Here is a 26,017-nt window from a genome sequence, read left to right on the forward strand (position 1 = left end):
CGATCCCGACAGGCCCAGCGGCTCGGGGAGTCACTAGAAGGTGGGCGGCGGTGGAGGCTTGTCTCTGCTATTTCTTCGTCTCTATGGGTGTCAGAGGTGGGAGGACTTGACGCAGAAGCAGCTGGCGCTTCAGCTTGGACGGGTGAGTGCTGAACTCTGTAGAGTATCCGGAGATAGCCATTATTTAGGGAAGACAAAATGGGAGAGGGTGCAAAACAGCTGTAAGTACTGGATCTCCGGGGCCGGACGTTTGTGAGCTGTGGGATCTGGCGACTCCTCAGGTCGGGTGGCGGTAGCTACCTCTCCCTGATGGGCTCCGTTTAGGGGTTTGAGAGGAGTCCTTAGTCCTTTCTGCTCCCTGTCCTCTGCTCTTCTTCTCCTAACCCCGTCCCTTCTCTCTGTCCCGGGAGAACTTCTCCCAGTGCCGAGTTCCTAGCCGATGGATTCACTCGGAAGCCGACGTCCGTCTCCGCACGGGAGACGAGGCGACACAGGTAGACTTGATTGGTTCCACTGGGATTTATGGATGTAGTTGGAAATGGGTAGGGGAGTTTACAGTTAGACCAATGATGGGGAGAAGTATTAATCACTGAAACGAAACAAGAATGGAAAGTTAGTGCAGACCCGAAGGAGCAAAACAAAGTGGAGGCTTCTTGGACTGTTGAGTTTTTATCTTTTACAGTGTCTTCCCGTTCTCATTCTCTCATCGCAACCTGGCCCACCAAACGATGTTTCAGAGAAGGAGTCAGGTGTTCTAGGCTCTATATGAATGTTGGGAAAAGAGTTTGAAACAGACTCTTCTATTAGTTGCTATCTCTGTAATCTTCATAGTTATGAATTCTTTATCTTCTCTTTCAGATGCCTAAAATATATCGTAGGCATTTGAAATATAAGTAGAATAACCATTTTAGCGACTAGAGTAAAATATTTTATTCTCCCTGTGATACCTGGAAAGACCCATTTTCTTTCTATGATTTTATAAATATGTGTCTACCACAGTTTTGCGGGGGAGGGTGGGTTTTTGGATATACCTTTGTTTATGTTAAAGCATCCCTTTGGGTCGTATGTGCAAGTGATCTTGTAGTAGAAGAAAGGCATTTGAAGAGAAACTAAAATAGTTTGGGGTTGATAGCTGTGGGAGAGTTAGGTTTCATTGAACCATATGACAAATTAGTAAAGTGTCAGCAGCTTGAGACATAGATGTTGGTCGGAATGATCAAACTGCTGTCTTTCTGGTGTTGGAAAAGGTAATGAGTTTGTTGCGTATCACCTCTTACTAAAAACTTTTTAGAACTTAATGCTACTTTGCAAGAAGGTGGCTCTGGCCTCCAGCTACTCTTTATTGTCCCTGATTACCTTTTCCACTTAACATCATTCTGGCTACATAATTATGTCAAGAAAGTATCATTGACATCTAAATGTCCACAATTACTGAGGATTATAAAACATAGCGTAATATTGACAGAAAGCAAAGTTTTGAGAGTGGGTTGTGTCTGGGGAGAAAGGGAAAGAAAGAGTGATAGAAACTAATAAGAAATTTATAAGAAATGAAAGGACAAAAGCCTGTATTGCTCTCTTTCTTTATAATCCATACAACATTTACTATATTAATTAAGATTTTTTACATTCCCAAGGGGTACACCTTGAGACTGACTTTCTTATAGTATTTAAGAGCAAAACAATAGTATGTAATTTCTCTACATAATGCAATATTATGTAAAATAATTATAACTGAAAGATTTAAACTGACCCTTCAGATCTTACATTATTTAATTATAGGACTAATGTAATTGATAGTTATTAAACCTAATTTGGCCACTTTTAATATTTAGTTTTACCTCAAGCAATTTTTACAATGGCTATAGCACTGCTGAATGTTAACCATTTCCCCATATAGAATCCTTTAATATATACCATTTTAAAAGAGAACTAACTTTTTTTTAAGTTTACTCACACTTTTCCCCCCACTCAGAATAAAAATAACGTGCTTTTGTGCCTAGGAGAAAAGTTAATTCTTTTAAGATAGATGTTCTACTCACTTTGGTAAATTATGAGAAAATTGAGACATTAAATATTGATATATGAGCATATTTGAGAGGAAAACACAGGGACAGTATTTTTCAGTGTTTTATATTTCCTATTATAAAAGTAATGGGTGTTCACTTTGGAAAAATGGAAATAATATAGAAAATATAACATTGAAAGTCAAAATCCTAATTTGTCTTTTCCTCTACCACAGGTACCACTAGTTTCCTTGTGTGTTTGGGAATAGTGGGAAAAAATAGTCTGAAGTCAGACCCCATGGGAAAGATGGTACTAATAGCACTAGGCTTACATCCTACAGCCTTAGAAACCCCAGAAGAGAGAGAACTTACTTTTCTCTATGATTCCAGCAAACTACTGTATGTAACTCTCATTGGCCTGACTTCTGTCCTTGCCCATCCTAGAGATAATCTCTGTGGCCAGAGTGATGGAATGCTTTCTGTGGCCAGGATTGGCTCTTGTTCCTACCCTGAAGTGGGGTGTGGGGCTATAGTTTCAAATCGCATGAATTAGGGTAAGGGGCATGTAATTCCTAAAGGTGAATTGTGGTATTTCCCAGAGAGGGGAAATGGTTGCTGGACAGGCAAAAACAACAGATGTTAACTAAAGTAATTTAGTGTGTGTGTGTGTGTGTGTGTGTTTATTTGTTTTTTAATTAAGAGAACTTGCTTTCCTTTCCCAATACAAATTAATTATATTTTACAGTTTGTATATTGATTTTCCCTTTTTAAATGTCTATTATTTTATTATAGAACTTATATTTAAATGCTTCAAGTGCATATGTTTATACTGTTATTACATATATAGTAACCTTACTCTGTAGTATTCAGATTTTCTAACTTTAATATTGTGTATATTTGGCCAGTTTATTAAAATTGATTTTTGATCAATATTTTTACTACTGTGGTCAAACTTAATTAACAAACCAGTTTATAAATAATAAATAAAAATGTTCTAAATATTTAAGCATATGTAGTTAATATAACTAAATGCCTGATTCTTTTAATTACTTCATGTTCAAAAATCTGTTAACATAGAAACCACTTTGTTTTGTGCATTATATGAAAAATAATTGTCACTAGTAGCTGTGACTGGGTGTTATCTTTAAAACTGTAGTTAACATTAGTGTCTGGGTTTGTATCTTAAGTATTAATCAGATTGATTCACTGTATTTTTAGAGAAAATATAATTGAAGCAATATTGTTTACTCCACTGTCTTGTCTGTGCTTAAAAGAAATGCTAATGGCCCTGGCTGGTGTGGTTGGAAACATGGTCTATCCGTGAACGCAAAGGTCGAAGGTTTGATCCCCAGTCAGGGCACATACCTGGGTTGTGATTTCAGTCCACAGTCCAGGCATATGCAGGAGGCAACAGATCAATGTTTCTTTCTCTCATATAGATGTTTCTCTCCCTGTCTCCCTCACTTCCCCTTCTCTGTAAAATCAGTAAGTATGTCCTCAGGTGAAGATAAAAAAATGTTCATGGCTCAATTCAATGGACATTGGAACTTTAAATTGCTAACATTGGTGGCGCATGCTTTAATTTAGACAGATCTATATTCTAAACCCCAGGAACTTCACTTCTGGATGTTGAGCAACGTACTCAGTCTCTCCAAACTTAAGTTTATTCCATTTGCATGGAAATAATAATACCTATCTCATAGGGGTCTTGTGAAGATTAACTTAATTAATGTATGCTAGGTGTCTTGAATACAGTAGTATCTCATTAAATTAATTGTTAATAATAACAATAACAAAAAGTAATATTTAAGATTTTATTTTCCCAGTTTCAGAATGTTTAACTGTAGGGAGTTTAAGATATAAAGATATCTGAGGAATTAACTATATCGTCCTTCTTTCAGTTTGTCTTGATTTTAGCAGGTTTTTAAATTCCAGATTGTATATAAAGCAGTAAGCTAGAAAACTCTGCTTAAACAAAATAATTATTAGTGGACTGCCCAGGTATTTGAAGATTGCCCAATTTAAGTATGATAACCGTCATGCTAGGGGAATGTGTTGAGAGAATTTTACACAAACTCTGAGCTCAGTAAAGTTTAATATTAAATGGAAGGTACATTGTACAAGGGGAGCTAGGTGTGGCGTATGTTGGAAGTTCAGATTAGAATTTATGGTAACTTTTGTTAATAGGTAGAAATTATAAAAGTGGATTTGTTTTTATTTTTAAGGATAAGTTCAGGGTTAAGCTCCTGTGAAGGAGAAGTAATGGTTTGAAACTGATATGCTAGATACCTGCAGGAAGAAGAGATAACCATTTAGAATGTTACTTGAAAAAACAAAAAAAGGCAATTGTGTGATTGACCAACTTGTGAGAAGTTATTGACGTTAACTATAATTAATGATCTGGCATTGGAAAGTTAAATATTGCTGCATTGGGAGGACAGGGGGTTTAGCCCTGTTTTTGAGAGAATAAACAGCTAGAAATGTATTAATCTTCTTTTTCTTCAAACTAAGAGTAATCAGGGTTTTGTGGTGGTGGTTTTTTTTTTTTTTTTTTTTTGGCAAATTGTAAACATTTCCCAGGCTAACGAATAGTAAGTTCAAAGTGAGTTTTACTGACTATGAGAAAATTGAAACTTTAATGTAATCTTTGAGAAACAGATCCTCATTATTCATGTCAGCTATATAAATAACTGGCATTTTTCTTCAAAGTGATTTAATGTTGGTTATTTAAAACTTAAAATACCTATCCTAATAACATTGTTTGTTCAGACTTGGATAATTACCTGATGTCTATTTGTAAGCACTAAGTTCTGAAGTACAATTTGTTTTGATTTTTCAAGTTTGTTCCTTGAGTATTGGAATTAAATCAACAAGCTATTTCTTGAAAAAATAAACATCAGTACTTTGTCTACTCTTCTACAGGATTAAGTGAGTACTCTATACCACAGCACATAAATGGCATTAGGATATAAGCTTTAAGACATCTGTCTGGTTTAGCTCTTATGTTTCTTCTTTGTCTCCCTATTCCATGCCCCATGGTCTAAACAGAGTGAACTACTTTTTGACCCCCACCCGCACAAGCTATGCCTTTTTGTGTCTTTATACCTTCGCATAGGCTGTTTGTTGTACTTTGAATGCCTCTCCATCCTGCCATCCTCCAGGTGGTGCGCTACCATTTGTCTTTAACCTAGGTTACTAAGTTTTTTAGTTCATAAAACTTCCCTCCACTATCAAGTGCTTATGTTGCTTTGTGGTTCCCATAGCAATTATTTTTACCTTTAAAAACATTCTCATTTTGTAGAGCAATTATATGTATTTTCTATGAAACTGAGTGATTCTTGATGGCAGGAACAAGTCTTATTCACCATCATATCCTGAGCACCAGTCATATAGACAAGCTCAGAACATCTTTGGTGAATAAATGAGTAAATACAATATTTCATCTGCTTTAAAAATCAGAACAGAAACAGGATGTAATCTAATAGATTAAGATTGTACTCTGTAACCTTTCTCAGTCTGATACATTTAAAGAACTTACTTGGATACATCTAGAAAATTCCATTTACACATTCTACCACACATTGATAAGCATGTTTTTTCTGTGTAACAGGTACCAAGACCGTGGAGAGAGAGAAAAATCATACTCCATTCCTCAAGGAGCTGAGTCTAGTGGTGGAGACAGACAGATGAATTGATAATTATAATTAAATTTACGCTAACTAAGATTTACAATGTAGTTTATCAGTTTCACTAGATACATTCCAGGTGCTTGCTCAGTAGCCACCTATAGCTGGTGGTTACTGTACTGAACAATGCAGATATAAAACTTTCTATCATTGCAGCCCACTCTATTTGACAGGGCTGTTGTAGAACATTTTGAGTAAACTTGAGTCTGCATTCTTTAGTTTCACATGATAGTTAATTTTCATTTCAACCACATTCCTTACTTTTTAAAATAAAACTTGCTTTTATATTTGGAAATTCTATTTTTTTAAAGATTTTATTTATTTATTTTTAGAGAGAGGGGAAGGGAGAGAAACATCAATGTGTGGTTGCCCTACTGGGGACCTGGCCTGCAACCCAGGAATGTGCCCTGACCAGGAATCGAACCAGTGACCTTTTGGTTCACAGGCCTGTGCTCAATCCACTGAGCTACACCAGCCAGGGCTGGAAATTCTATTTTTTAAAATTATCAAGTAGATTCTATGGCAATATATTTCAAATAAAGCAGCATTGCTAATTTTCTCAAGTCTTTGATCTGTGATGGAATTTAAATTAAGTAGTTTCAGAATTTGACTTTCAACTTCAGCATTGATATCATCTAACTTTCTATTCTAATAATTCCTGAGATGATAATGAAGCATGATGGTTAGAGCGATGACTTTGGGATTGTAGAAACTTTCCTCTGTCATCTGCTGGCTATAACTTTATGCAAATTTCTTAGAAGTGTTGAGCTTTGGTGTCCTTCTCAGTTATGTAGGATTAATAATAATACTTACCTCAACAGTTATTGGGAATTAAATAAGATAATGGATATCAGACACTTAGCATAGTACCCATCACATGCTAGTATTAAAGAGAAGTTGAACAACTGGTTGTTTAAAAGGAAAAAATAACATTTCTGAGACAGGAAATTGGAATGTGGACTGCATATTAGATCTTACCAAGAAATTATTGTTAAATTTGTTAAGTGTAACAGTGACATGATCATGTACAAAGGAAGTCCAGATTTTTTGGAGAGACATACTAAATACTAAAATATATAGCAGTGAAATGATATGATGTCTGAGGGTTACTTTAAAATAATTCACAAAGACAAAGAGGAATAAAAGGGACAGAAAAATTGGTCTTAATTTACATTTCTGGTGAAGAAGGAATAACAGGGACCATATTTACCTTCCTACCTGAAACAGCTAAAAAGGCAGACAAAGTAAACAAAAACAATGGTTTCCTGGATTTTGGGCACTGTGCAACAAAGGAGAGTGATTCCTGAAAGATGGGAAACAAATCAGATGAGCTTTATGACTGGTCTGGCTTGCAGCTTGGAAAGAATTTCCCATCTGCAGAGCAGAAAGGGGGGAGCCCAGGCAGACCACAGTGGTCTCCCAGAATTGAGGGAGTCTGGGGAGGCCAAGGCTGCTGGAGTTTTCAGTGAAGAATCCTGAAGATTAGAGAACTGAAAGGAGGGAGAACTCCCAAGATTTCCAAATGCTTTCCCTCAAATATTCACCTATGAGAACTGATCAGTGCATATATGTGAGGAAACCCAAGGCTAGGAAAAAAGAAAAAAAAAACAGTTGAAAAGATTAGAGACAATAGGAATTCCTGTAGACAGGGGCAAGAATAGTGTTTTTTCCAATCAGCCAGAGTGGTAAATATCTTAACATGTCATTATGTAGAGTACTGGGAAGGGTTTTTCCTTAGTGGTGACATGAATTGGCCTTAAACTATGTGCTGCTGTAGCCAGCCCGAGATTAAAAGCAAGACCTGAAGGGGTCATGCTGTTTCCAAGTTACTGAATTGTGTCCTGAAACAAAGCCCAAGAATAGTTACAGGAATACAAAAATATCCAGCACCCAACAAGGTAAAATTCAGTGCCTGGAATCGAATAAAAAATTACTAGACATACAAAAGTGTAGGAATATATGACCCATAATGATGAGGAAAAAATCCATCAAAACTGAAACAGAAGTGACACCAGTGATAGAATTAGTAAAGAGGGATGTTAATCCAATGTTTATAATTCATAATTGTATTCTGTATGCTCAGGAAACTAGAAGATTGAATATGTTAAATAGAAACATGGAAGATACTTTAAAAAGACAAACCTGCAGAGACAGAAACTACTATGTCTGAGATTTAAAAAAAAAACAACATTAATGAGATTAATAGCAAATTAGACACTGAAGAATAAAACTTACACCAAGGGTCATGAAGTACACAAAATAATCTCAAGAGTTCTTACTAAAAGTACTTAATTTGACTCCAATCAAGCTTTTAGATATAACTTCCAGATTATAGGAAATGAAGAGATTAGAGAAATAATTTAAACCATGTTACAAGGAAGCAATGAGATAAATTTAGAATTTGAGAAATGCTACAATACAGTTGCTATTTCTCTTCAAAAGTTAGGATTGTGCTGTTGTTGTACAACATGGTGAGTATATTAATGTAATTGAATTATATGCTTAAAAGTGGTTAAAATGATAAATTTTATGTATATTATACCACAATTTAAAAAATTCCTATTTTAACCATTTTTAAGTGTACATTTTAAGTATAAGGTGTTAAGTACATCTACATTGTTGTACAACCATTACAACCATTCATTTTCAGAACTTTTACTTCCTTTTCAAACAGAAAATTCTATATCCATTAAACAGTAACTCTTACCCCTAGTCTGTGGCATCACCATTCTACTTCTATTTTTATGAATTTTACTACTGTAAGTACCTCATTAAGTTGAATCATAAAGTATTTGTCTTTGCAACTGGCTTATTTTACTTAACATAACATCTTTAAGGTTCACTGATGTTGTAGTATGTACCAGAATTTCTTCGTTGCAATTTTTTTTATTGTGTCAAAATACAAATAACATAAAATTTACTGTCTTAAGCATTTTAAAGTGTATAGTTCAGTGGTATAAAGTACATTCAGATTCTTGTAAAGTGATCACATTCATCTGTCTCTAGAACTATTTTTATTGTGCAGAAGTGAAATTCTCTATTAAGTAACTCTCCATTACTCCTTTCCCCTAGCCCCTGGCAACTGCAATTCTACTTTATGTCTCTATGAGTTAGAGCAGTGCTCCCCAACCTTTTCGGCACCGGGCACTGGTTTTATGGAAGACAATTTTTCCACAGACTGGGTTGGGGGATGGTTTCGGGATGACTCAATCTCAATACATGCAAGCTCACCTCCTGCTGGTCCTAATAAGCCACTGAGCAGAATCAATCCTGGCAGTTGGGAAGCCCTGATTTAGAGGAACTCTAGGTACGTCATGTAAGTAGAATCATATAATGTTTGTCTTTTTGTGACTGACTTGTATCATTTGGTATAATGTCCTTAAGATTAGTCCGTGATGTAGCATGTGTTAGAATTTCCTCCTTTTACAGCTGAAAAATGTTTTGTTGTTATACAACAAAACATTTGTTGCATTCATTCATCTGTTGATGAACACTCAGGTTGCTTCCACCTTTTGGCTAGTGTGAATAGCATTGCTGTGAACACGGGTGTTTTGTTTATTTATTTTTTTTTTAGATTTTTCAAAACAATCCCCACTCAAGGGTATGTTTATTTTTAGAGGGGGGGAGAGAAAGAGACAGAGAGAGAGAGAGAGACAGACAGACATAAATGTAAGAAACACTGTTTTTGCCTCCCATGCGTGCCCTGACTAGGGATCAAACCCTCAACCTAAGCACGTGCCCTGACCGTGCCCTGACCGAGGAGCACACCCGCAACCTTTCGGTGTGCCAGTCGGCGCTCCAATTACTTGAGCCACCAAGCTCAGGGCTGAGCCTGGGTGTTTTAATAACTTGTTTACTGGTTAAGCTTTTGGACTAGATAGTTTTTTTTAACTGTGGTAAAATACATATAACGTAATATTTGCCATTTTAATCACTTTTAAGTGTGCCATTCAGTGGCACGAAATACTGTCACATTGTTGTGCAATCATTGCCACTAACCATTTCCTGAACTTTTTTATCATGCCAAACAGAAACTCTGTAACTTAGTCTCTCCCTCCAGCCCCTGGTATTCTGGTAACCACTATTCTATTTTCTGTCTCAAAGAATTTGCCTATTTTAGATACCTCTTATAGGTAGAATCGTACAGTTTTCTTCTTTTGTGTCTGGTTTATTTCACTTAGCATTAAATCCTTAAGTTTCATCTTTGTTGTAGGATGTATCAAAACTTTATTTAAAAAATCTGAGTACCTTATTCTTATTTTATTTTTAATTTAATTTATTGAGGTGACATTGGTGAATAAAATTATGTAGGTTTCAAGTGTACATTTCTGTGATACATGACCTGCATATTTTGTGTACCCACCACCCAAAGTCAAACCTTCTGTCACCATATATTTGGCCCCCTTCCCTCTGGTATCCACCATACTGTTGTCTGTGTCTATGAATTTTTATTTCTTTTTCTTATTTGTTTATTTGTTACTTTCAGTTTTATATCCCCTGCATGAGTGAAGTCATACAGTTGTTAACTTTTTCTGACTTGTTTCGCTTAGCATGATACTACCAAGGTCCATTCACGCTGTTGCAAATGGCAGTATTTTAATTTTTTCTTACGGCTGAGTCATACTCCATTATGTATAGGTACCACATCTTATTTATCCAGTCATCTGTCAATGGACATTTGGGTTGTTTACACAGGGGTGTATATAGCTTTGTAAATAAAGGTTTCAAATTTTTCGGGTAGATACCCAGAAGAGGGGTTGCTGGGTCATATGGTAACTCTAGTCTTAATTTTTTGAGGAATCTTCATATTGTTTTCCAGAGTGGCTGTGCCAGTTTACATTCCCACCAGCAGTGAATTTCCTTTTTAAGGCTGAATAATGTTTCATTATATGTATACACACATTTTGTTTATCAACTTCTCTATTGATGGACATTTAGTCTGCTTTAATTCTTTTGAATATATACCTAGGAGTGGAATTGCTGGGTCATATGGTAATTCTATGTTTGACTGTTTTCCATAACGGCTGCACTATTTTACATTGCCACCAGCTATACACAAGGGTCCAATATCTCCACATTTTTTCCAACACTTGTTATTTTCTGCTTTTTTTTATTTTTAAGTAATAGCCATCCTAATGGATGTTAAGTAGTATCTCATTGTGGTTTTGATTTATATTTCCTTAATGTTGAACATCTTTTCATGTGCTTATTTATATATCTTCTTTGGAGAAATGGTTATTCAAACCTTTTGTCCATTTTTTAATTTAATTTTTATTGTATTGTTTCCACTACCATTTAGTCCCCTATACTATCCTCCCCACAGAAATCAACACACTCTTGTCCATGTTCATGAGTCCTATTTCCTTTATGCTCAGACCCTCTGCCTCCTCACTTCCCACCCCTCTAGCTCTGTCATCTGCTCTACATCTATGAATCTGTCCCATTTTCCTTGTTAGTTCACTTTGTTCATTAGATCCCACATACGAGAAAATCATACAGTATTTATCTTTCTCTGACTGGCTTATTTCACTTAGCATAATTTTCTCCAGGTCCATCCATACTGTTGCAAAGGGTAAAAATCTCTTCCTTTTTATGGCCAAGTAGTATTCAATTGTGTAAATGTCCCATAATTGTTTTATCCATTCATTTGCTGATGGACACTTGGGTTGCTTCCATATCTTGGTGATTGTAAATAATGCTGCAGTGAACATAGAGGTGAGTGTGTATGTTCTTTTGAATTAGTGTCTGGGTTCCTTTGGCTATATTCCTAGGAGTGGGATAGCTGGGTCAAAAGGCAGATCCATTCTCAATTTTTTGAGGTATCTCCATACTGCTCTCCATGGTGGCTGCACCAATCTACATTCCCACCAACAGTGCAAAAGGGTTCCCCTTTCTCCACCTCCTTGCCAGCACTTGTTTGTTGATTTGTTGCTGATTGCTATTCTGACAGGTGTGAGATGATATCTCATCATAGTCTTAATATGAATTTCTCTGATGATTAGTGACGTTGAGCATCTTTTCATATGTCCGTTGGTCATCTGTATGTCCTCATTGAAGAAGTGTCTATTCAGGTCCTTTGCTCATTTTTTAATTGGGTTTGTTTTTTTAGTGTTGAGTTTTATAAGTTCTTTATAAATTTTGGATATTAACCCCTTCTCAGATATTTCAGCAAATATGTTCTCCCATTCTGTAGTTTGTCTTTTTATTTTGTTGATGATTTCCTTTGCTGTGCAAAAACTTTTAGTTTGATATAGTCCCATTTGTTTATTTTTTCTTATGTTTCCCTTACCTGGGGAGATATATCCAATAAAATACTGCTATGAGCTTTGTCTGAGATTTGCTGCCTATGTTTGCCTCTACAATTTATATAGTTTTGGGTCTAACGTTTAAGTCTTTATCCATTTTAAATGCATTCTTGTATACAGTATAAAAGGTAGTCTAGTTTCATTTTTCTTTGTCTGCCCAATTTTCCCAATACCATTTATTGAGTAAACCATCTTTAGCCCATCATATGTGCTTCAAATAATTGGTTCTCTTTTTAATTTTAATGCTGTTTTCTCTAGGCATGCAGAAGCTTTATAATTTAATGAGGTCCCATTTGTTCATTCTTTCCTTTGTGTTCCTTGCTCTAGGGGACATATTGGTGAAAATATTGCTGCGTGGAATGTCTGACATTTTCCTGCCTGTGTTTTCCTCTAGGACTTTTATGGTGTCATGGCTTATATTTAAGTCTTTTATCCATCTTGAATTTATTTTTGTGTATGGTGGAAGTTGATGATCAAGTTTCATTTTTTTTGCATGTAGCTGTCCAATCTCCCAACACCATTTGTTGAAGAGGCTATTTTTACTCCATTTTATGCTGTTTCTTCCTTTGTGAAATATTAATTGACCATACAGACTTGGGTTTATTTCTGGGCTCTCCATTCTGTTCCATTGGTCTGTGTGTCTGTTCTTATGCCAGTACCAGGCTGTTTTCATTATAGTGGCCTTGTAATACAGTATTGTGACCCCTCCTACTTTGTTCTTCTTTCTCAAAATTGCTTCAGCTATTCAGGGTCATTTATGGTTCCATATAAATTTTTGCAGTGTTGTTCTATATCTGTGAAATATGTCATTGGTACTTTAATAGGGATTGCGGTGAATCTATAAACTGCTTTGGGTAATACAGACATTTTGATCATGTTAATTCTTCCAGTCCATGAACGTAGTACATGCTTCCATTTGTTTGTGTCTTCTTTAATTTCTTTCTTCAGTATTGTATAGTTTTCTTTTCTTTTTTTTTTTAAAGATTTTATTTTATTTATTTTTTTAGAGAGGGAAGGGAGAGAGAGAGAGAGAGAGAGAGAAACATCAATGTGCGGTTGCTGGGGGTTATGGCCTGCAACCCAGGAATGTACCCTGGCTGGGAATCGAACCTGGGACACTTTGGTTCCCAGCCCGTGCTCAATCCACTGAGCTACGCCAGCCAGGGCTGTATAGTTTTCTAAGTATAGGTCTTTTACCTCCTTGGTTAGGTTTACTCCTAGGTACTTTATTTTTCTTGTTGCTATATCAAATGAGATTTTTTTTCTTGATTTCTGTTTCTGGTATTTTATTGTTGGTGTACAAAAATGCCTTCAATTTCTGAATATTGACTTTGTATCCTGCTGTTTTGCCAAATTCACTTATTAGGTCAAGTAGTTTTTTGGTGGACTCTATAGGGTGTTTGTTCTATGTATACTATCATGTCATCTGCAAACAATGACAGTTTTGCTTCCTCCTTTCCAATTTGAATGCCTTTAATTTCTTTTATGCTTCTTATTCCCTGTACTTCCCCCCCCATTTCTCCCCTCCCCATCCCCACTGAAAACCCTTCATGTGATGTCCATTTCTCTGATTCTGTTCCTGTTCTAGTTGTTTGCTTAGTTTTTGTTTTCATTGTTTCTTTTCTTTTAGGTTCATTTGTTGAGAGCTGTGAATTTATTTTCATTTTACTGTTCATATTTTTTATCTTCTTTCTGTTAGATAAGTCCCTGTAACATTTCATATAATAATGGCTTGGTGATGATGAACTCCTTTAACTTGACCTTATCTGGGAAGCATTTTATCTGCCCTTCCATTTTAAATGGAAGCTTTGCTGGATAGAGTCCTTGCCTTCCATGACTTCAAATACTTCTTTCCACCTCCTTCTTGCCTACAAAGTTTCTTTTGAGACATCAGCTGATAGTCTAATGGGCACTCCTTTATAGGTAACTCTTTCCTTTCTCCTTACTTCTTTTAGGATTTTCTCTTTGTCTTTAATCTTGGGTAACGTAATAATGATGTACCTTGGTGTGTTTCTCTTTGGGTCCAACTTCTTTGGGACTCTCTGGGCTTCCTGGGCTTCCTGAAAGTCTGTTTCCTTTGCCATATTGGGGAAGTTTTCCTTCATTATTTGTTCAAATAAGTTTTCAGTTTCTTGCTCTTGTTCTTCTCCTTTTGGCAGCCCTATAATTCAAAGATTGGAAAGTTTAAAGTTGTTCCAGAGGTTCCTAAATTTCTCTTCATTTTTTTTTTGAATTCTTGTTTTCTTAATTCTGTATCGGTTGGATGATTATTTCTTCCTTTTTTTCCAAATCATTGATTCGAGTTTTGGTTTCCTTCCTGTCACTGTTGGTTTCCTGAATATTTTACTTTATTTCACTTTGGGTATCTTTCATTTGCTCTTTCATTTTGCGACCAAGCGCAATCAGTTGTGTGAACATTTTGATTACCAGGGCTTTGAACTCTTCATCAAATAGGTTGGCTATCTCCTCATCACTTAGCTCTCTCTGGAGTTTTGCTCTGTTCTTTCATTTGGGCCATATTTCTTTGCCTGGGCTCACCTGTTAAGTTGTAAGGGGATGGAGGTATTCACCAGGGCAGGGCAACCCTCCTTGATGAACATCAGGGCTGTCTGTGGGGGAGGGGTCAGAGAGGGAACAATGCACCTCCCCTGCTGGTTTCTAGCCCCACTTTCCAACAAAGTCTCCTGTGAGACTGGGAGCTTCTCCCTCTGTGACAACCCCTGCCTGGTCCAGTTAGCTCTGAGTCTCAGTTTACCATTCAGCTAGCTCTGCCCACGTGGTCCACAGCCTAACCATGGGTTCTCTCCATTCACCTATCTTACCAGTCTGGTTGGTCTGGTTGATTGTTTAATTCCTTGGTTGTTGGAGTTCCATGCAGTTTGATTTTCTGGCACTTCTGATGGTTTATTAATTTTGATTGGTTGTTATCCTTTTGGTTGTGTGAGGAAGCGAAGGATTTCTACCTATGCCTCCATCTTGGCTGAAGTCTCATTTATTTCTCTTCATGGTTGTTTGTATTGTGTTATTATTCCTATTTTATGAAAGCACCAGGTTGCTAAGTCTGAGATCATAGGTCTGACTAACTTCAAAATTAATGGCCAGTAGGGTCAAGTTAGTAAGGTCTGGTATCTAGTGTAAATTAACTAGATTACCTTAAATAAGACACTTAACTTTCTGGGCCTCAGTTTAATAAAACAAAATATAAAAAGGTGAAGGGATTAGCCAAAGAACATATATGCATAACCCATAGACATAGAAACAGTGTAGTGGTGGCCAGAGGGTAGGGCAAAGGGGTGTGAGGAATGGGGACATTTGTAATAGTGTCAACAATAAAAATAAAGTTAAAAATATAAATTTAAAATATATACAATAATGTAAATTTTTCTACATGTTTAGTAGCACTTTAATTTATGATGTTCTAATTTTGGCTTTAATTAAATCCTTTAAAATATATATTTTTAAAGATTCTATTTATTTATTTTTAGAGAGGGAAGGGAGGGAGATAGAGAGAGAGAGAGAAACATCAATGTGCGGTTGCTGGGGGTTATGGCCTGCAACCCAGGCATGTACCCTGGCTGGGAATCGAACCTACGACACTTTGGTTCGCAGCCCGCGCTCAATCCACTGAGCTACGCCAGCCAGGGCAGTTTAAAATATCTTATGTAAGCAAGGGAAAATCTTTTTTAAAAAGTACCCGAGTAGGTAGAAGTTGGAATAAAGGTTAGAAAGGAAATAAAATATACTATGAAATATATACTATTGCTGTCATCCTAGGAGGTTTGTTTCTAGAGAGGACATAAATATAGACAGATTGTTATAAAAGAGTGTAAAAATGTCTGTTGCTGTGAATGCCTACAAAATTCTACTGAAATTGTTATTTATACAGAAAGAGACTTTGGCAGAAATATACATTAATTTTGCAGATTGGCTTGTAGTGCTAATCAGTTCTTTGCTGTTGAAGGAGACTCTGAGTAACATGTCAGAAATCCACACTTAAGTTTTGATGTGGAATTGTTACTATATTTTAATATAGGTGCCCCATTTTCCACATCTGGAAATTGAATATAATGCAAATGAGAGAGTATTCATTGCAGCACTTGTAAAATACAGAAATATCTGCACATGCAAGGTGGCATCTTTATTAAATATTGATTCCTTTATTCTGTCTTCACATATCATTTCACATGTCACATATCACAGGATTTAGAGGTTTTAATTTAATAAGGAAGCCCATAAAGTATACTAACTCTGTGTTATTGTTGATCAGTATATATTTTTTAATTTATTCTTTCTAGGATCATTCTCAGCCTTTTGTAGAGTTGACCTTTGGCTAGGTCAACCAGTACTTTTGCTATACATTTTCATGTTAAAGTTTTATTAACAAAGCCAACATATTTAGCAATGAGTGAACTAGCAGATTAGCAAATTACAAGTGAGAATGTGGTAATAGGTTTATATAAGCCATTTAGGTTTATTCTGTTGTTTAATTAAATTAACTCAACTCAATAACAGCTTTTTGAATGGTTAGGTGTCATTAGAAAAGAATTTTATATGTGTACGAGGTCTGTCCGGAAAAATTCCAACTGTTGTTAATATAACAAGAATGGGTTTCACGACATCAGTGTATCCTGGCGGACAAAGAGAGTGAACTGGAATTTGCATAGGTGACAGTAATGACTTCACAGTACTAGTCAGTGAGTTAGTAGACACTGTTGAGTAAGGATGTATACTTTGTGGCTGTTGCATTCAAAATGACTGAGTGAGTAGACAATGAATCTGCATCAAATTTTGCATTAAGCTTAAACATCCCTCTGTGGAAACTATTTTTGTGATTCAGAAGGCTGCAGCTATAGGCAACTGGTGATTGGCAGCTTCATCATGGTAACGTGCCAGCTCACACATCGTGTTTTGTGCAAGGTTTTTTAGTAAAATGTCAAATTACCCAGGTGAGTCAGTACTTTTACAGCCCAGACTTAGCACCCTGCGACTTCTGGTTTTTCCCAAAACTAAAATCACTTTTGAAAGGGAAGAGATTTCAGACCTTCAGTGAGATTCAGGAAAATATGACAGGGCAACTGATGGTAATTGGGAGAACTGTGTGAGATCCCAAGGTGCCTGTTTTGAAGGGGATTGAAGGGTCATTATCTTATGTACAGTGTTTCTTGTATCTTGTACCTTCTTCAGTAAATGTCTCTATTTTTCATGGTATGTGGCTGGATACTTTATAGACAGACCTCATATATTACATAAATATAGTCTATATCATATAGAGATATAGCATAAAGAAGACTACATGGATCTTTGTACACTTTAAAAAATAATTATAAAAGTGAACTATTTAGCTAACCATTACCCAGGATACAAAAGAACAGTTCATCACCCCAGAGTCTTCCAGGTTCCCCTGCCTGATCATAGCCATCTTCAACCTCAGGAGATTAAAGTACCATCTGAAATTTTGGTAATAATCATGATTATGTGTATCACTAAACAATTTGTTTTTTCCTGTTTTTGAGCTTTATATAGATGAAATCTAACCATATATATATATTTTATGATTTCCTTTTCACTCAACATCGTATTTGTGAGACTTATTGTATGTTACTTGTAAAGCATTTTTTGGGGGATGTAAATATTCCTAAAACTTATTTCATAATTTCCTATCTTATTTTTTAAATATTGTTTTATTTTGAAGTAAGAAATATATAAAAAAGAAATGTTCACTTTAAAGAATAATTATAAAGTAAACTTCTATTTATTCATTATCCAGATTAGGAATTTGGACATCGCCAGCCCCCAGATCCTTCCACTCCCATGTGTTTTGTTCCTATGACAATTCTCTCCCTTTTTTCAGAGATGACCCCTATTTTGACTTTTACAATGATCAATTTCTTGGTGTTCCTTTAAGTTTCACATCCCTAAACATTATGGTTGAATATTATCTTTTTAAATGTCATAAAAACAGAATACAACTGTATTTTCTTTTGTGTCTATTTTATTTTCAATTTTGTTTTATTATTATTATTTGTAAGATTTATCTTTGTTGTGTATTTTGTAGTTCATTCATTTTTGTTAACATATTGTATTCTATTACATGAATTACTTTTCTTTTTTTAACTATTTAAATGTTGATGGAGCCCTAGCTGGTGTGGCTCAGTTGGTTGGCATGTCATTGGGTAAACTGGAAGGTAGTGGGTTTGATTCCCAGTCAGGGTGTGTACAAGAAGGTGTCAGATCCATGTTTCTCTCTCACATTGATGTTCCTTCTCCTCTCTTTCTCTTTCTCCCCCTCTCCCTCTTCCTCTCCCTCTCCCTCCACCCCCCTCTTTCTCTCAAAAGCAATGACAAAATGTGTTTAGATGAGAATAAAACAGATATTGATGGACATTTGGGTTATTACTAGTTTTCATTACAAAGAGTATTGTTATGAATGCTCCTGTGCATATCTTTTGGAATATGTTTGAATTTTTCTACAGTGAAATTGTAGAGTTAAAGATATTCATGTCTTTATTTATCAAGATAATGTCAACTTTTCTAAAGGGATTGAGCCAATTTATGCTCTCAACATCAAGCATGAGAGTTGTCATTGCTCCACATCTCTGTCAGTGTAGGGTATTGTGGCCTTTTTAATTTTACCAGACTGTAAGTTGTGAAATATTTGATGCAAATTTTCATTTTATTATCTTGAGAATACTGTTCAACATCTTTTTAGATGTTTAATGGCCATTTGGATTTCTCTTTTGCCCATTTTCCTTTTGATTTTTTTCTCCTTTTGAGGAACTAATATTATAGTCTGGCTGTTAGTCCTTTGATGGTAATATGAGGAAGAACTCTTTTGTACCTCTCTGGACTCAACTTTTTACTTTCTTTTTAGGGTCTTTTAACATTGCCTTTTATTTTGTCTTCTGTGGTATCTTTTACCATGACATGCATTTTTTACTGCCACTTTAAATATAATATACCTTTAAGTCTTTTATATGTAATGTTTTTTGGTAGTGTTTGAAAAAACTTTTCCTACTCTGATGTTACAAAAATATTCTCATATCATCAGCTTTACATTTTTTCCTTTTTCACTTGTGTTTAATTCACTTACAGTTGACATTTGTTTATTGTTAATCCATGTCTTTCTTTATGCACACCTAATATCCCAGCTCCATTTATTGAGAAATACTCCTTTTCCTGTTGATTTTCTACCCCACCTCTGTTGTACATGAAGTATCTGTATTTATGTGGATCTGTCTTGGGCCTTTTTAATTTTTTCCATTGTTCTCTTGTACTGTGCCAGTACCACATTGTTGTAAGTATTAAGATTTCTAATGAGTTTTAATATTAGGGCAGCTTCTACTACTTTGTTTTTTGTTTTTTTAGCATGTTTTAGCTTTTCTTGGCCTTTTATACTTTTGATTTATTTTAGGGTAGTTTATCCAGGAACACTAAAATCTCATTGGGATTGCATTGATTTTGTAGTTTAGTTTGGAGGAGAATTGCTGTCTTTACAAAAAAAGTTTTTTTCAGTTTATTAGCATGCTGTATCTCTACATTTATTTAGGTCTTAGACCTTTAAAGAGGTCTTTCAATGAAGTCTTATGATTTCCTCAATAAAATTTTACACATCTTTTATTAGACTCATTCCTAGAATTTCTGCTGGGAATTTTTCTTTCTGCTTTTTCTTTCTGCTTTTTCTTTCTTCTATTTTTACTTTGTTTTTATTTTAATTGTTGAGATAGATACTTTATTTTGTTCTTTTTTTCTAATAAGTATTTAAAGCTAAATATTTTCTTTTCAATAGCACACCCCACAGGTATATTTAAGAACCAACTGTATTTAGATTTATTGAAGTATAGTTTACTTACAATAAAGTTTACCCTTTTTTTGTATTTTCTACGTTTTGAGAAACACAGTAATATATTCACCACAATAATCAAGATACAAAGCAGTTCCTTCTCCCCAGAGGAGATTGCCTTATGCCCCTTTATTTCACCCTCTTCGTCTTACCCCCAATCCCTGGCAACCATTGATCTGTTTTCTCATGTGATGGTTTTGCCTTTTCTATAATGTCATATAAATGGAATCATATAGTATATAACTTGGCTTTTAAAGCTGCTTTAAGTTTATAATATAGTAAAACTGACTATTTTTCTTAGTTCTCTGAAATTTAGTGCATGAATTTTAGTAATACATGTTCAGTTTACTACCACTGTGATCAGGATACATTAAAGTTCTGAAATAACCCCCTCATGCTATCCTTTTGTAGTCACACCATCCTTTACCTCTATTCTTTGACAACCACTGATAAACTCTCCATCTCTAGTATAAATAGAATCATATAGTATGTAACCTTTGAGACTGGTTTCTTTCACTGTGTATAATACCTTGAAATTCATCCAAGTTATTGCATGTATCAACAGTTTATTCCTTTTACTGTAGTTATATTCCATTATATGGGTATGCCACAGTTTGTTTATTGTTTCGACTGTTGAAAGACATAGTTCTTGGCAATTATAGACCTTTGGTAACATTCATACAGGTTTTATGAGAACAAAATTTTTATTTCTCCAAAGTAACTACTCAGGAGTGGATTGTTTGATCTCATGGTAAATACATGTTAAACTTTATGAGAAAATGTCAAACTGTTTTCCAGAGTGACTACCATTTTGCAGTCTCACCAGCAACATATAAAGGATTCACTTGTTTTGTATTCTTGCTGCACTTAGTATTGTCATTAACTTTTTTTTTTAGCCAAATAGGTGTGTAGTGGTACCTTATTGTGGTTTTAATTTGCATCTTGATAATGGGTAATGAGGTTGAACACTCTTTTATGTGCTTATTTTTATGAATTGAGCTGCTGTGAACATTCATTTACTGGTTTTTGTGTGAACATGCTTTCATTTCTCTAGGATAATTACCCAAAATTCAACTAAAATTTTCATAAATTGCTAAAGACCAATTTGAGGTATTTTTAGAGTATATAATCTCTAGAAACCATAGATACAAGGAGAGTTTATACCCACACACAGGCTCTTCTCACTGCATATCAGCCAGGAGCTCACCAGAAAGACTGGGGAAAGGGTGAGACAGAGAAATCCCCTCCCATGGATTCAGCTCATTGTAGGGAAGCATCCACTACAATGAGAAAAGCAAAAATGTTATTTCAGACTCTTTCCCCCTAAATAACAAAAAAAGCCCTTGGACACTCAGTAAGGATAGCAAACCCTGTCACCCCAGAGTACGGGTAAAAATTCACTGAGTCTAGGAAAGGGGGGAAGTCCTCCAACTTGTTCTTTTTCAGTACTGTCCCTTGAGATTCAATATGATTGGTCTGGCCAAGATGGAGGCATAGGTAGATAAACTTTGCCTCCTCACACAACCAAAAAAAGGACAACAAATTTAAAAACAAAAACAACCAGAACTGCCAGAAAGTCAGACTGTGTGGAAGTCTGACAACCAAGGAGTTAAATTAGAAATATTCATCCAGACTGGTAGGAGGAGTGCAGATAGGCAGCTGGGGTGGAGAGGATGCGCAGGAAGGTGGTGGCTGGAGGACCTGGCAGTCCCACATTTGTGTGCTGATAAACCAGGAGGAACAACTGGGGAGCGAGACAGACCGCACAACCCAGGGTTTCAGCGCAGGGAAGTAAAGCCTCAGAACCTCTGACTGAAAGTACCTGTGGGGGTTAAGTGGCTGGAGAAACTCCAAGCCTCATAGTAGAGTTCGTTGGAGATACCCACAGGGTCCTAGAACATACATAAAACCACCCATCTGGGAATCAGCACCAAAAGGGCCCAATTAGCTTGTGGGTAGTGGAAGAAGTGACTGAAAGCCTGCAGAGAGACGAACAGATGGCATCGTTCCCTCTCAGACCCCTCCCCCACATACAGCGCCAAAACGAAGTGACATGGGTTGCCCCGCCCTGGTGAATACCTAAGGCTCCACCCCTTACTACATAACAGGTCCACCAAGACACAAAAATATGGCCCAAATGAAAGAAGAGATCAAACATGCCACCAAAATACAACGAATATGAAGAGATAGCCAGCCTATCAAATGTACAGTTCAAAACATTGGTAATCAGGATGCTTGCAGACGTGGTTGAGTATGGTCGAAAAATAGTAGAAAAAGTGAGGGCTATGCAAAGTAGAATAAAGGAAAATGTATAGGAAACCAACAGTGAAGGGAAGGAAACCAGGACTCAAATCAATGATTTGGAGCAAAAAGAAGACTAGACATTCAACCGGAACAGAATGAAGAAACAAGAATTCAAAACAGTGAGGAGAGGCTTAGGAACGTCCAGGACAACTTTAAACGTTCCAACATCTGAATCATAGGGGTGCCAGAAGGAGAATAGTAAGAGCAAGAAATGGAAAACTTATTTGGAAACATAATGAAGAGAACTTCCCCCATCTGGCAAAGGAAATAGACTTCCAGGAAGTCCAGGGAGCTCAGAGAGCCCCAAAGAAGTTGGACCCAAGGAGGAACACACCAAGGCACATCATCATTAAGTTACCCAAGATTAAAGATAAGGAATCTTAAAAGCAGCATGAGAAAAGGGTACAGTTACCTACAAAGGAGTTCCCATTGGACTATCAGCTGGTTTCTCGACAACAAATCTTGCAGGCAAGAAGGGGCTGGAAAGAATTCAGAGTCATGAAAGGCAAGGACCTACATCCAAGATTACTCTCTCCAACAAGGCTATCATTTAGAAGGGAAGGGCAGATAAAGTGCTTCTCAGATAAGGTCAAGTTAAAGGAGTTCATCATCACCAAGCCCTTATATGAAATGTTAAAGGAACTTATCTAAGAAAAAGAAGATAAAAAATGTGAACAATAAAATGACAACAAACTCACAACTATCAGCAACTGAACCTAAAAACAAAACAAAACAATACAAAAACAAATGAACTGAGCAAACAACTGGAACAGGAGCTGAATCACAGAAATAGAGATCACATGGAGGGTTATCAGCGGGAAGGAGGAGGGGGGAAAATGGGGGAAAAGGTACAGGGAATAAGAAGTGTAAATTGTAGGTACAAAATAGGGGGAGGATAAGAATAGTGTAAGGATAAGAAATGGAGAAGCCAAGGAACTCATTGTATGACCCATGGACATAAACTAAGCTGGGGCAATGCTGGTGGGAGGGGTGGTGCAGGGCAGAGGGGAATAAAGGGGAGAAAAAAATAGGACAATTGTAATAGCATAATCAATAAAATATATTTCAAAAATAAAATGAAAGGGTATAAATAAAAATGCAGTTGTAGAACAGATAACCTGAATTAATAGATTACTATTTATCAGCCTTAGTAATCACATGATGCTAGTTTTTAGCCATTTACATTAATAAGCTTTTTGCCAAATGACTATTGAGTTACAGTACGTGATCTCACTTAATAATTTTTAAAGGACAAAATATTTTTTGAATACGCATTCTTGTTTTGTAAAGAGGAGTCACATTCCCATAATCTTTCTTTCTGAATAAATAAATTTTGCTGGCCAAACAAAAAAAGAATTCAATATGATTTTTTTTTAAAAAAAGGCTTTATTCTTTAAGAGCTGTTCTATGTTCACAGCAAAATTTAGGGGACCCAGAAATAGATTTCCCATATATCCTCTTCTTTCGTATATGCATAGCCTCCCTTTTTATCAACATCCCCTACCAGAGTGGTACATTTGTTACAATTGATATACCTGCTGACACATAATAGTCCAAAGTCCATTGCTTACATTACACTGCCCTCTTGGTGTTGCATGGTCTATGGATTTGGACTAATGTATACTGACATATATCCATCATTATGGTATTACACAGGGTATTTTACTGTCCTAGAAACCCTCTGTGCTTCCTCTATCATCCTTCCCTTTACCTCAGCTCTTAGAAACCTCTGTTCTTTTTACTGTCTCCATAGTTTTGCCTCTTCCAGAATGTCATATAGTTGGACTCAACAGAATATAGCCACATCAGATTGGCTTCTTTCATTAGTAGTATGCAATTAAGGTTCCCTCATGTCTTTTCATAAATCGATAGCTCTGTTTTTTTAGTCCTGAATAATATTCCATTATCTGATGTACCATATTTTATTAACCCATTCAACTACAGAATAATATGTTGGTTGCTTCCATGTTTTGGCTATTATGAATAAAACTGCTATAAACATAATATGTGTAATTTTTTTCCATTGACATATGTTTTCATCTCCTTTGAGGAAATATCAAGAATTGCAATGGCTGGATCATATGGTAAGAGTATGTTTGGCTTTGTAAGAAACCATCAAGCTGTCTTCCAGAGTGGCTACATTCTTATCAACAATGAATGAGAGTTCCCATTGCTCCACATCCTCTACTATTTGGTGGTGGTAGTGTTTTAGATGTTGACCATTGTATTAGGTACATATTAGTATCTTGTTTTAGTTTGTATTTCTCTGATGCTATGTGATGTGGACCATCTTCATTGGCGAGGTGTCAATTCCATATGAGTTTTAAGGTAGATTTTAGGGTTTCCTTTAAATGCTAGAAGTTGTTTATTTCATTTTTAAAGAAACCACATATATCTCCATCTCCTAATTCTCTTCCTTATTTACGTTAGGTAAATCTTTTGGTCCCTGTTCAAATTTTTTTAATTTTCTGCCAACTAACACCAATGTTTTAAGCCTCACCTGAGGATATTTTTTCATTGCCTTTAGAGAGAAAGAAAGGGGGAGAGAGAGAGAAACATCAATTGGTTGCCTCCCGTATGCACCCCAACCAGGGATCAAACCCACAACGTAGGTGTGTGCCCTGGCCGGGAATTGAACCCGCAGTCTTTTGGTGTACAGGATAATGCTCCAACCAACAGAGCCCCACCACCCTGGGCCAGTGTTTTAATGTTTTGATTTAAAAAAATTTTTATTCACACAGGCTATTTAATTTTGTAATGGATGTTTATTATATTGCTTGCCTTTATTGTCTTTTGTTAAAAGATAACAAAGCAGCAATTACAGATTTCTAGAAAGGTGACTTTGTGGGAATTAATTGCCAGATTAAAGTATTTGGAGAGGATAATGAAATCTGACAAGTGCTTACTCATATAGTCTTATAAGGTGATAGTGAGGTGTCACTTAAGGTTACTAGGCAAGCAAATTGAAGGTAAAAGGAAAAATAATGAAATGTCTTTCTTGTGCCCTAAATGTCAGGTGTTAAATTCAGAGTAAGGAATGTCTACTACCTTTAATATATGAAGTTTCTTAACAAATGAAGAGAATGAAGAAGCATCATTGTATTGTGTGACTGATAGAGTAATTAAAGTGGAGTTGAAAATGTTTTAGGCAACGAAGAGTATAGATTTGGAAGATAGAAAATCCTGGTTTTTAATCCCAACTTAGTTACTTATCAGGAAAATTATATGATCTGATTTACATTTTTATAACTGCTTTATTTTGAGCTATAACTCACCTACCATATAATTTACATGTTTAAAGTTTACAGCTCAGTGGCTTTTAGTATATTCAGAGAGGTATGAAACCGTCACCAGAATTTTCATTGTCCCAAAAAGAACTTTACCGATCTACTTTCTGTCTCTGTAGATCTGCCTCTTCTGCAGTTTCTGGTGTGCATTTTTAAAAGATTACTCTAGCAAGTGTATAGAATGAAGCAAGGAGTCCACTTAGGAGAGACTATTGGAGAAATCCATGCTTGATAGGATGGGCCTGGCTGCGTATAGTGGAGAGAGAAGTTTTTGGATTAGCCTACTGTTTAGAAAACTGTGACTTAAAAAATAGCTTTAAAATAGTCTCTTGATAGAATATTTAATTTCTATATAAAGATTATAATTATATATAATATACAAAGTAATGATTTTATTCTTAATGAAAGGCTTCAGATGCTACAAGGAAGACCAGAGAAGCTTCACATGCAATATGTGAGGGGATGTTTATCAGTAGAATATTGGGTATTCAAACCTCTGAAGCTTACAGTGTAGTATGGCTTTACAAAGTTCATGTCAGATTGGTCCTGCTTTTGAGAAAGGCTAACGTGATTAACTTAATAGTTTTACTTC

General features: G+C 35.9%; 1 protein-coding gene across 2 annotated transcripts in view; it reads left to right on the forward strand.

Moving 5' to 3' along the window:
- MICU1 (mitochondrial calcium uptake 1) overlaps positions 1–26,017 on the forward strand; it is a 235,893-nt gene continuing 209,876 nt past the window's right edge. Inside the window, exon 1 of one of the 2 annotated variants that reach the window (XM_028512754.2) lies at positions 1–142. The gene's annotated coding sequence lies outside the window, so the exon portion shown is untranslated. The remainder of the gene's footprint in view (positions 143–26,017) is intronic. The other variant, XM_028512756.2, reaches the window with a different exon arrangement.

Source organism: Phyllostomus discolor, chromosome 5 (genome assembly GCF_004126475.2).
Source record: "Phyllostomus discolor isolate MPI-MPIP mPhyDis1 chromosome 5, mPhyDis1.pri.v3, whole genome shotgun sequence".
In the NCBI taxonomy this organism is placed as follows: domain Eukaryota; kingdom Metazoa; phylum Chordata; class Mammalia; order Chiroptera; family Phyllostomidae; genus Phyllostomus; species Phyllostomus discolor.